The 12,691-nt window shown below is 38.4% G+C and overlaps 1 pseudogene; it reads left to right on the forward strand.

The window, feature by feature from the left end:
* The first annotated feature begins 1,320 nt into the window (after positions 1 to 1,320).
* On the forward strand, positions 1,321 to 5,635 carry LOC147490085 (uncharacterized; annotated as a pseudogene).
* The last annotated feature ends 7,056 nt before the right edge of the window (positions 5,636 to 12,691 follow it).

The raw sequence follows: 12,691 nt of genomic DNA on the forward strand, positions 1-12,691 counted from the left end.
CACTTGTGCACATACAACCTAGCCTTTTTGAGTTCAATGCTCGATTTATTGACGAAATTATCATTTATTTTGTTCTAATTCCTTATTGGTATTAGTTCGATCTAGTGTAGGTCAATCAATCAGCTCCAAACTGGGGGCTTACCACAACCATCTCTGAATTGGGACTAGCTAGCTATTGTCAACCGCACATGCTTAATTAAGTTACAACCATTAGTTTGTACTTGCTTTTGGTGCTAGCGGCTCGCATTTTTTACAGGTTAATCAAGCTCCAAAATTGGGGCTAGCTATAGTTTCGCCAATTTAAGGCTAAGAACTATAATGACGCCCCCAAAAGGCTAGCTATTAATCAATCAGCTTGATGCCCTACTAAGGATAAAGTTTGATCTACGAACTACAATATACGAACTATGCGCACTACAAACTACGATGTCAGATCACCATTAAAGACGCTCAACAGGAATCGACCATAGTGACGCCCCAAAAATACAAATTGACTTAACGTCTATGCAAGGGTTAAGTTCGATTTAATTGTAATTGCCACTCAAAGGCTAATTATAAGTCAAATCCAATAAAAATGCCCCAAAAGAAGTACAAATCGACTTAACACCTATGCAAGAGTTAAGTTTGATTCAACTGTAATTACCACTCAAAGGTTAATTATTAATCAAATTCAATTAAAGGTGCCCCCAAAAGGCCTACAAATCAACTTAGCGCCTACACAAGAGTTAAGTTCGATTCAACTGTAATTACTACTCAAAGGCTAATTATCAATCAAATTCAATCTACGAACTACGATCTACAAGCAAGACCTAGCACATCAACTCACAACAAAGCTCTAACCAACAAACGACATTGATACAATACAGATTATTGTTGAAGAATACCTAGATGAATATGATGGGATCGCCAAAGTATGAGAAGTTGCTTTGATCAGTAAGGGCAGGGGTGCTCAGTTTTGCCTTGATGAGAGTGCAGGTCACGCTCAAGTTACAGTAGAAAGAGGACGACATGGGCGTAGGGTGCACTGAGTTTTGTCTTGATACAAGCGCGGGTCGCACTCTGGGCTTTTATCGTTAGCTTTACATGAATAATCGATTGTTTTGTGTATTTTTGGTAGGATTGGTTCGAGAAAGTCACCGGTTGTTTAGTTTAGGGTTAGGATGCCTATTTAAAGGCTTAGGAGGATTGTAATAAGATTATTCATTGATTTTATAAAGTTATTTCATCGTTTCTTGGTTAAAGAGCGATTTTTTTGATTGTTTGTGAGCTAACGCACTTAGTATTATATTAGTTGGTATCAGATTCAGCTACGATCTAAATATGCCTTGTCAAGCAGCAAGAGGATGTGGTAGACCTCAGAGAGAAGCTTTTCTGGACGATGTGTATGCTCGTGACCGCATGGCCGAACTTTCAAGGCAGGTAGCCACGCTAGGCCCTTGATCGGCAACCCGACCAACCACATGATCGTGAACCACAACACGTGGAGGACGTTTTAGAGGCAGAGGATAATAATCCCTTTGCCGTTTTGGAGGAGGATGATAATTTCCCGCATGTTTCGCAACACAGAGAGAACAGACGCTGGGAATCAAGTTTGAAAATTGATTTGCCTGAGTTTCATGGCAGCTTATAGCCTGACGATCTAATTGATTGGCTTGGGACTGTGGAGGAGGTTATGGAGTTCAAAGAGGTGCCAGACGACAAACAGGTGGTGCTTGTGGCTACTCATTTTCGTGGTCGTGCTATGGCTTGGTGGCAACAGTTGAAAGCGACTCGTCACCGAAGAGGTAAATCTAAAATCGTTGATTGGGGGAAACTAAAAAAATATCTCCGTGCCGATTTTTTACCATTCAATTATACGCGTGAACTATATCAATGCTTTCAGAACTTGCGTCAAGGTGCAAAATCTGTGGATGACTATACCAAAGATTTTTATAAGTTATTGTCTTGTGTAGATTTGACAGAGTCTGATGATCAGTTGGTGGCCCGTTATATTGGGGGTTTCCATTCTAACCTGCAGGATGCCTTGAACTTGTTTGATGTTTTTTCTATCTCTGAGGCTCATCAACGTGCCTTAATTCTGGAAAAACAACAAAACCGCAGGAGTAGTGGTCCTGTTCCCGTACTCCTAATGTTCCTATCACTAGGCCGCAGGGTCCAGAAGCTCTAGGTCGTGGCACTAATGCGGTTAAGTGTTTTCGTTGTGGTGAGATGGGTCACTATGCTAACCGATGTTTCAAACCACCTGCTCCTAGTAAGATTTTGTTTGTCGAGAATGAGGATATTGATGAGGATCCCGTGGGTGGTTTTCTGGGGGCTCCCATTTTTTATGTGGGTTCGAATGACAGTCCGGAAGAACTAGTCACAGGTAACAGGGGTAAACTTCTGGTGGTGCGCCGACTGTGTTTTACTCCTAAGGAGATTGAGGGTGATGGTTGGCTCCGCAACCATATTTTCCAGTCGACTTGTATCATTCTAGGGAAGGTCTGGAAGCTGGTTATTGATTCGGGTAGCTGTGAGAATGTCATCTCTTCTGAAGTTGTTCGTAAGCTTAACTTGGCCACTGAGAAACATCCGGCGCCTTATTCTCTCTCTTGGCTGAAGAAAGGCACAGAGGTAACAGTGAGTATACGTTGTTTGGTTTCTTTTTCTATTGGTTCTAAGTATGTTGATAAGGTATGGTGTGATGTTGTTACTATGGATGCTTGCCATTTGTTATTGGGTCGCCCCTGGCAATTTGATCGACGGGTTGCTCATGATGGTTGGAAGAACACTCATAGTTTTCAGTTTGAGGGTGTTAAAATTGTGTTAGTACTAACTCAGGAGCCTGTGCCCACAGCTTCATCCAAGCCAAAGTCTTCTTGTTTGGCTTTGCGCAGTTTTGAGACCGAAATGATTGGTGCTAGTCACGTGTTTATTTTAATGTGTGAACCTAACATGCCGAAGATTACAGTGCCAGCGTGTGTGTAGGGATTGTTACAGGAGTTCTCGGACATTTTTTTGAATGAGTTACCAGCTGGTTTGCCTCCTATATATGAGGGATATCTAGCACCAAATCAATTTGGTTCCTGGTTCTAAAATCCCAAATCGTCCGCATTATCGGATGAGTCCGAAAGAGCATGCTGAGTTACAACGACAGGTTACCAATTTGCTTGATAAAGGTTTTATTCGGGAAAGTTTAAGCCCATGTGTGGTTCCTGCTTTGTTGGTTCCCAAGAAGGATGGATTTTGGCGTATGTGTGTCGACAGTCGGGCTATTAATAAGATCACTACCAAATACAGATTTTCTATTCCCCGGTTAGATGATCTTCTAGATCAGTTACATGGTGTTGTCGTCTTTACCAAGCTTGACTTAAAATCTTGTTATTATCAGATTCGCATCAGAATTGGTGATGAGCGGAAGACTGCCTTTAAGACACAGGGGGCCTATATGAGTGGTTGGTCATGCCATTCGGCCTCTCTAATGCACCAAGTACTTTCATGCGAGTCATGAACCAGGTGTTGAAGCCATTTATGGGCAAGTGTGTGGTGGTTTACTTCGATGACATCTTAATTTACAGCAAGGATACCGCATCTCATTTCCATGATCTCGGCGGTGCGTGTGCCTTATGCCAAGCTTTATGCTTTGTTGCCAAATGCGTTTTCGGCTATTTGTTTTCGGGCTATTGGCCAAAGCGAAGGTATCTCGTGGATATGTCTAAGGTCGGTTATGTTTCGGGTTATGTGGTTTCTAAGCGGAAGGTATCGAAGCCCGGATATTTCATGGGTTTGCTTCTTTTTATCGCCGTTTTGTTCCTCATTTTAGTACTATCACTGCTCCTATTACTGATTGTTTGCGTGGTAGTAAGTTTCTTTGGTCTTAGGCAGCTAAAGAGAGTTTTCAGTTTCTCAAGACTAAGCTTATTTCGGCACCAATTCTTAAACTGCCGGATTTTTTTTATCTCCCTTTGAAGTGTGTACTGATGCTTCTAAGGTTGTTCTTAGTCAGCATACTCACCCTGTCACTTATTTCAGTGAGAAACTCTCAGGTGCAAAATAGAATTACAGTGCTTATGAGTTAGAATTTTATGCCGTTGTTTAGACCCTTAAACATTGGCGTCATTATTTGATTCACTCCGAATTTCTCCTTTATACTGACCATGAAGCACTCAAGCATATTGGTAACCAAGATAACGCGCCAAGCGTGCAACAACTACCGGGTCTAGTTATTTGCAGGATTTTACCATTGTCTTGCACCACAAATCTGGGGTTCAAAATTTTGTGGCGGATGCTCTTAGCAGGTGTTTTTTGTTGTTGGTGTCCTTGCGTACTTCAGTTTTTGGGTTTGACTCTTTTCCTGAGATGTACACTAGTGATCCCTATTTTTCACTCATTCTAACTGCTATACAGGAGGGCCAGTTATCTGAGTTTTCTTTCAGGAGGGGTTTTTGTTTAAGGGTAAGCGTCTCTGTGTTCCTGCCTACAGCCTTCGTCTTCGCCTTATCAATGAATTGCATAATGAGGGCCACTTTGGGCGTGACAAGACACTACGTCTCGTCTCTGAGTCTTATTTTTGGCCAGGTCTTAGCATAGATGTTCACAAATTTGTTGCTCGTTATCATATTTCCCAAGTCTCAAAGGGCCATGCTACTAATGCAGGTTATATATGCCTTTACCTGTTCCAAGTCGTCCATGGTGTGATATCAGTATGGACTTTGTTCTTGGTCTTCCTCGTACTCAACGGGGTCATGACTCGATTTTTGTGGTGGTAGATCGGTTCTCTAAGATGGTGCATTTCATTGCGTGCAAGAAAACTACCAATGTTGTCAGTGTTGCACAGTTGTTCTTTCACGATGTTTACCGGTTACATGGGTTGCCTACCTCTATTGTTTCTAATCGGGATACTCGTTTCCTTAGTCATTTTTAGCGTTGTTTATGGAAGATGATGCACACTAAGTTGAAATTTAGTACGGCCTATCATCCACAGACGGATGGCCAGACTGAGGTTGTTAACTGGTCCTTGGGTAATCTGTTACGTTCTTTGGTGGGTATTAAGATCAAGCAATGGGATTCTCATCTTGCCCAAGCTGAGTTTGCCTTTAACCGTTCGGTTAATCGGAGTTCTGGGTATAGTCCCTTCCAGGTTCTCTATGGGTTTAATCCTCGTGTTGCAGCTGATCTGGCGCATATTCCTGGTTTACAGCCTATTCACTCTACTGCTTCTGAGATTGCTAAGCACCTTTAGGATACTCATGCTACTGTTCGTCATAAGTTATTAGAGTCCAATGCAAAGTACAAGGATATTGTTGATCGCCACCGTCGTGATGTTCAGTTTGAGGTGGGTGATTTTGTCTGGGTTGTCCTTACTAAAGACCATTTTTCCGTTGGTGACTATAATAAGTTGAAACATCGCAAGATTGGTCCTGTTGAGGTGATTGAAAAGATTAACGCGAATGCCTATCACCTTCGTTTGCCTAGTCATATTCGGACTTCGGATGTCTTCAATGTTCGACATCGCATTCCATTCTGTGGTGATTCGTCTGACGATGAGGATGCTTTAAATTCGAAGACGAATTCCTTCCAACCAGGGGGGAATGATGCAATACAGATTATTGCTGAAGAATACCTAGATGAATATGATGGGATCGTCAAAGTATGAGAAGTTGCTTTGATCAATAAGGGTATAGGGGGCTTCGCTTTGTTTGATGAGGCTGGTCGCTCAAGGATTCTGATGGAAAGAGTACGGCATGGCCAGAGTGGTGGATTGAGTTTTGTCTTGATACAAGCTGGTGGTCTCGGGGCTTTTATCGTGGGCTTTACACGAATAATCGATTGTTTTGTGTATTTTTGGTAGGATTGGTTCGGAAAAGTCACCGCTTGTTTAGTTTAGGGTTAGGACGCATATTTAAAGGCTTAGGAGGATTGTAATATGATTATTCATTGATTTTATAAAGTTATTTCATCGTTTCTTGATTAAAGAGGCTTAGGAGGATTGTTTGAGCCCATATAAAGACTTTAACAACTTGCATACATAGGTAGGCTTCTCTGGATCTATAAAACCTTTAGGTTGTGTCATATATACTTCCTCCTTCAAATGACCATGCAAAAAAGCATTAGATACATCTAACTGCTTTATGTCCCAATTGTATTGAACAGCTAGAGAGAATATAAGTCTTATTGTGGTAGGCTTAGTTACGGGGATAAATGTTTCATTATAATCAACTCCACTCTTCTGATGAAACCCTCTTGCAACAAGCCTTGCTTTATGCTTATCAATAGAACCATCAGCCTTTTGTTTTAATCTAAAGACCCACTTGTTATCCACTAGATTATAACGTGGAGATGGTGGATCGAATATCCAAGTACATGTCTTCAGAAGAGCATTGTATTCTGAAACCATAGCATCTCTCCACTTTGAATCTTTCATTACTTGAGTATGACAAGTAGGAGTAGATGGTAACTGAGATAAGGTTGCATGAAGAGCATGAGGTAATGGATGTTTGCTTGTAATAAAAGCTTTGGGCTTGAAAATTCCATATTTAGCTCTGGTTTTCATAGAATGAGAATTTAAGGGGCTGAAGGTAAAGATGGTAGTTCAGAAGATGGTGTAGATTCAAGAAAAGTAGTAACAATTTTGTCTGAGTTTTGAGAGGGAGAAATGAAAGTTGGAGATGACTCAATATTATCAGAAGGAATTTTGTGAAAAGATTTAATTAAATCATCAGAGGAAGTAGAAAAATTAGAGTCAGTATGAGTTTGGAAAGGAAACTCTGCCTCATTAAAAATCACATGCCTTGAAATATATACCCTTCCAGTTGACATATCAAGACATCTGTTTGTGATTAAGAGAGTATCCAATGAAAACACATGACTTAGACCGAAGCTCCAACTTATGTGTTGTATAAGGCCTGAGTCAAGGAAAGCATCTACAACCATAGACCTTAAGCAGAGAATAATCTGGAGTTTGTTTAAACAGTTTTTCCCAAGGAGATATATTATGTAAAGAGACTGAAGGAAGTCTATTTAACAAATAAATGGAAGTGGAGAAAATTTCTACCCAATATTGTGAAGGTATGTAAGATTGAGCAATGAGAGTTCGTGGCATATCAAGAATGTGTCTGCGTTTGCGTTCCATAACACCATTTTGTTCAGGTGTGTGTGGACATGTGAATTGATGCATAATTCCACAAGAAGAAATAAAAATTTCAAAAACATTACTTGTGAATTCGCCTCCATTGTCAGATCTCACACATTTAATTTTTTAATGAAAGAAAATTTTCAATGATAGACTTGAAAGATTGAAATGTAACAAAAAACTCTGACTTGAATTTCATTGGATAGAACCATGTATATCTTGTAAAGTCATCAACAATTGTAGCAAAAAATCTATAACCTTTACAAGAAGATACAGGAGATGGCCCCCAAAGATCAACATGCAAAAGTTGCAATGGATTTACACTTTTACAAGTAGAAAGAGAGAAATGTAACTTGGTGCTTTTGCCTAAAGCACAAGCATTACAAAAAGACATTTTGCTTAAAGTTTGAACTGGAATGCTCTTTTCATGAATGAGTTTGCTGAGAATGGCAGGAGCTGGATGTCCAAGCCTCATATGCCAAGTTGAAGCAGTGACTTTATTGGAATAAAATGCAACCGAAGACTGACTTGATTGAGAAGTAAAGTGAAGAGGATAAAGACCATTTTCAGTTGGCCCTTAGAAAAGAATCTTCCCCGATACAATGTCCTTGACATAGAAAGCATTAGGAGAGAAGATTAAAACACAATTATTATCACTAACAAACTTATGAACACTTAGTAGATTATGAGTGATTTTAGGAACATGTAAGATATTTTTCAGATGAAAGGAATGATTAGAACTTGAAGTTTGAAAGAATGAAAAACCAGTGTTAAGAATGGTCAAGCCTTGTCCATTGCCGACCATGACTTTATCTGAGCCTTTGTAATCAGTGTGGAGATTAAGATTGGAAAGATCAAGTGTAAGATGTGTTGATGCTCTAGTGTCAGTATACCAATAAGAGTCATGACTGTTCTGTATAGAATGATTTGCATTACTTGAAGAAGCACCTCCATTATCAGAGTTAGAAGTTTCATTAAAGCTGGTAAGCATGGCTAATTTAGCTGGTGGAATTCTCCCCCACATAGTTATGATTCATTCTATTATATATGACAATCAAGAGCCATGTGTCCAAATTTATTTCAGATTTAACATTGCGGCCTTGGATTGTTACTGGAAGTTGAAGTATTGTTATTATACAAATATGAATTTCCACCAGAATCTCTTCCATTTGATCCATTGTATTCTGATAAGAGCCAAAAACTGCAGTTTTAACCCCTTAATAATATTACATTTAGATCAATTATGCTTATAATAAATAAAAGTTAGTACTGTTTATGTACGTTTGTATATTTCATGTATTAAAATTAAATATGTGAAGAAATATGTTACTTTTGCAAGAGAAATGAGCAAATGTTGGTTGTTAAGAAGTTCTATAGTTAAAAGCCAAGTTTCAAGAAGAAAAAAGGCTTTTTAAATCCCAGTCAAAGTTGTAAAGTCAAAGTCAACGCGGGCAGAAATAGAGTAGAAAAGTCAACAGAACTTCTATAAGCCGTATATTTGGACTCAGACTTCAGAATTGGGCTTACTATATGTCAAAACGACCGGCTCAGAAAGTTCTATCTAATGGTTTAGGCCTTGATCCAATCAGAGGAGTAAAAGTGGATAAAAAGGCTATTATAGTAATTTCCAACAGAGAAACCCTTTTTGGCCGGACTTCAGTAATTAGGTTTTGGGTTTAATTTAATGGCCCAAAACATAGCTCCAAGGCCCATACATGAAATTGTAAACCTAGCCCTCTCCTATATAAAGAGGACTAAAGCCCTTAATTAGTTTAATTTTAATTAGCTATCTTTCTTCTCTTAGTCTAAAACCTAATTATCATTGTTTTCTAGCCTAGCCACCATTAATAAAAGCCAAGTTATTGTTATTGTTTCTATGATGTCTTACTCTTATTCTTTTAATTATGATAATCTAATGAATCTTAGTTAAACCTCCATTAGAGGGGTTTGATTAAAGCTTTGAGAAAGACTTGATGTATTAGTATAAAATAGTTGTAATAAAGATATTCTACTATAGAGGGTAGTTAATTCACTATGAGAATGAGTTTCAATTGCCTCACATGCTAATTATTAGTTGGTAGAGATGTCATGAATAATTAGGGATAAAAAGACCTAACCTTTATGTGAAAACATAAAGATAGGATTGCAACAAATCTATACTAGCGTATTAAGGATTAATCAATTCAAGGTGGAATCAAATCCCCCTAATCTCTTCTTCTCATTCACATCTTCTCGTTAAACTGCCATAGTATAATTTATAATATCTTAATTAGTTATTTTCGCCATATTAGTATAATTAAATTATTGCTCTCATTGATATTGTAGAATTGCTTAAGTTAGAGAAATTTACGTCTAAGCAACTAGGAGTGGAACGAATTCTGACTCCAGTTTTATTATAAGATAATCGAGGGTAAAACTTTGATAAATAGAAAATATTCATGTTTTTACTTCTGCCGAGTTTAATTAGTTAAGTAGGAGTAAAAGCGAGTTTTTACAATTATTTTATTCTCCATTATAACTTCTTCCACCATTGTTATATCCTCTGCCATATCCTGAGTTGTTTCCATTATAATTTCCTCTGTTGTAACTTCTACCTCTGTTGTTACCTCGACTATTTCCTCTACCTCTTTGATACTGATTCATAGCAGCAAAAGCTTGATGAATTTGTTCAATATTCATACCATAACCTATGTTACTTGTTTCAAGAGTTAATTCTTCACATAAAAGCAAACCATGTAACTTATCTAACTGAACTAGATTATTTTGAGACCTTGTTTTGATAGATGTGGAAAAGGGTTTATACTCATAAGTTAAACTACTTAAGACATGAAAGATAACATCTTCATTAGGTAAGTGAATCCCAGTAGCAGCAAGACTATCAGTGAGTACTATTTTGATATGTTGAAGACTTGAAGATACTCACTCATTGGTGTTGATCCTTTCTTTATGTTTTGTTTGTTTTAAACTGACTAACATGAGCCCTTGATATAGTAGACAATCTCTTCTCTAAAGTTAACCACAAAGACCTTGAAGTGGATAAACCAACAACATATGGAAGTAAGTCTTCTGACAATGTGGAATTAAGCCAAATTAAGAGCATTAATTTGATCTCTTTTCATCCCAGCAATATAGGCTGGGTTTATAACATTCGTAAAGCTACCATTTCCATTATCACGAGTAAAAAATTTAGAGGGACAAGGATCTGTACCATCAATAAGACCATGCAGATCATATGTATTGAAGATCAGTAAAAAGAGAGACCGCCATTGAAGATAATTTTCCTTCTTAAGCTTGATTGGCACCATATTTGAAATATTCTGAAAAGAGTATGAGGGTGACTATGGTGGTGCAACCATAGGAATATTCATATTCATCATGTTAACAGGACTTGCAGCTTGAAAAGAAGTAGCTTGACCATTTGCTCCAAGAACAGCATTAGAAGTAGAAGCACCATTAGAACCAAGAACACCATGTGAACCAACTCCATGTGAATTAAAGACACCATTAGAGCCAAGAACATGTGAACCAAAAACACCATTAGAACCAAAAACGGCATGTGAACCAAGAACATTAGGATTCTGAGTATTATAACCATAATTCTTATTAAAGAAACCATTCTGAGTGTTGAAGCCACCAAATTCTTGAAATGAAGGTGGGTTTGGATGGTTGAGATCATGAATCTGAGAATTTGAACTTAGATTTGGATTTCAAGCTAAAGCTGAGAATTGAACATCAGCAATTGTGCTTTGATACTGGAATTTGAGCATCAGTAACATCATTGATTGTAGTTCAAATTTTGGAATAGAAGCATCAGCAATTTGATTTGATAGTTTTGTTGATTTCAATCGATCGATTGTGAAGAAGGAACATTTACTTGATTTGTTTGTGCCATTTGAACCCTAGAAATTGTTTTGAATGACTGTTGACTTGATTAGATTTTGTTGGCTCAATTGTTCTCAGTTACACATTCACTTGAACTAATTGTTTTCTCTTTAAAAAAAAACTCCCATGCCCTTCCAAGCAAATTTCTCACTGCAAGTTTTCCAAGGGAGGTGAAATTCTCCCATGGACGGCGCACTCCATAAATGCTTCCTACTATATGTGTGATTCTAGCTATGCCATGTACCACCAATAAATACTTTCAGCAGAGAAAAAACAGAAAAACATGTGCAGACGCACAGACAAGTGCACAACACTAGACATTATCAAAAATTGTTGTCGAATTCCGAAAGTGGGAAATGCAGATACTTACAAATAATTCTAGCATTTTTTAATAGTCTAGCGAAAGTACGATAAAGGTCGATTGCCACATCTATATCAACATTTGGATATCGACTAAGCTCTCACCGCATCGGTGTTATCAATGCTCCTCGCGGTAACTAGATTGTTTTGTACACTCACGAAATATAGGTGTACACCTTTATCGCAACTTCGGGGAAAATTTTAGGACAATGTAACCATGGGTGTACTAGTTGTGCCTCTCTTCGTTCATCCGGGCTTGGAACAAGTTTCCTCCAAATTACGACTCCACGACCCGTCATGCCAGTCGGATGGACATAGAACGATTTACCGTAGTAAATGGTGGATGCAAATACAATACTTCGATTAAACCACGGAGATTCCATTGGGCACTCATCAAATTGGATTGGGCAACCCTCAAAAAAAGAAATTTTACAAATTTGCCATATTACAAGTTTGCCATCAAAGCCCAAGCCCAAAGAACCAATTCAACCCGGTATCGCCAAAACGAACCCTCCGGTCGTTTACGTTTTACACTCAAACTACATGACCATGTCGTGCAGTGTACACTCAAACGACTTGGCCAAAGTCGTTCGTTTACACTCAAACGACATGGTCGTGGTCGTTTGAGTAAAACGTAAAACGATTATGACCATGTCGTTTGAGTGTTAACGTAAAACGACTTGGCCAAGTCGTTTGAGTGTACACTCGGGCGACATGACCATGTCATTTGAGTGTTACTTTGAGTTTGAGTTACACTCAAACTACATGGCCAAGTCGTTTGAGTGTATACTCAAACGATATGGACAAGTCATTTGAGTGTTACTCACACTAACTTTTGAAACTACGTGTCCATGTCGTTTGAGTTTACACTGAAACCACTGCGACCATGTCGTTTGAGTATACACTCAAAACGACTTGGTCATGTAGTTTGAGTGTGCTACATGGCGGCGTAGTTTGAGTGTACACTCAAAGCGACATGGCCATGAACGATATGGTCACAGTAGTTTGTGTGTTAGTGTGAGTAACACTCAAACGACTTGTCCATGTAGTTTTTGAGTATACACTCAAACGACTTGGACATGTAATTTGAGTATACACTCAAGCGACTTGGTCACGTGTTTGAGTGTACACTCAAACGACGTGACACGACTCAAAACGATTTCAATTGAATTAGAAAAATTGAACCGATTTAAAAAATTGGGTTAGAAACAACACAATTACATCAATAAAACTACATGCACTCTACACTCTTTATCTGTTATGACATAGTATCTTTATAACCAAGTTAAAACATGTAATCAAACATGCTATAAAATCTAAAATAATAATTTGTTTTAT

The sequence above is a fragment of the Coptis chinensis genome, chromosome 7 (assembly GCF_015680905.1).
Source record: "Coptis chinensis isolate HL-2020 chromosome 7, ASM1568090v1, whole genome shotgun sequence".
Taxonomy (NCBI): Eukaryota; Viridiplantae; Streptophyta; class Magnoliopsida; order Ranunculales; family Ranunculaceae; genus Coptis; species Coptis chinensis.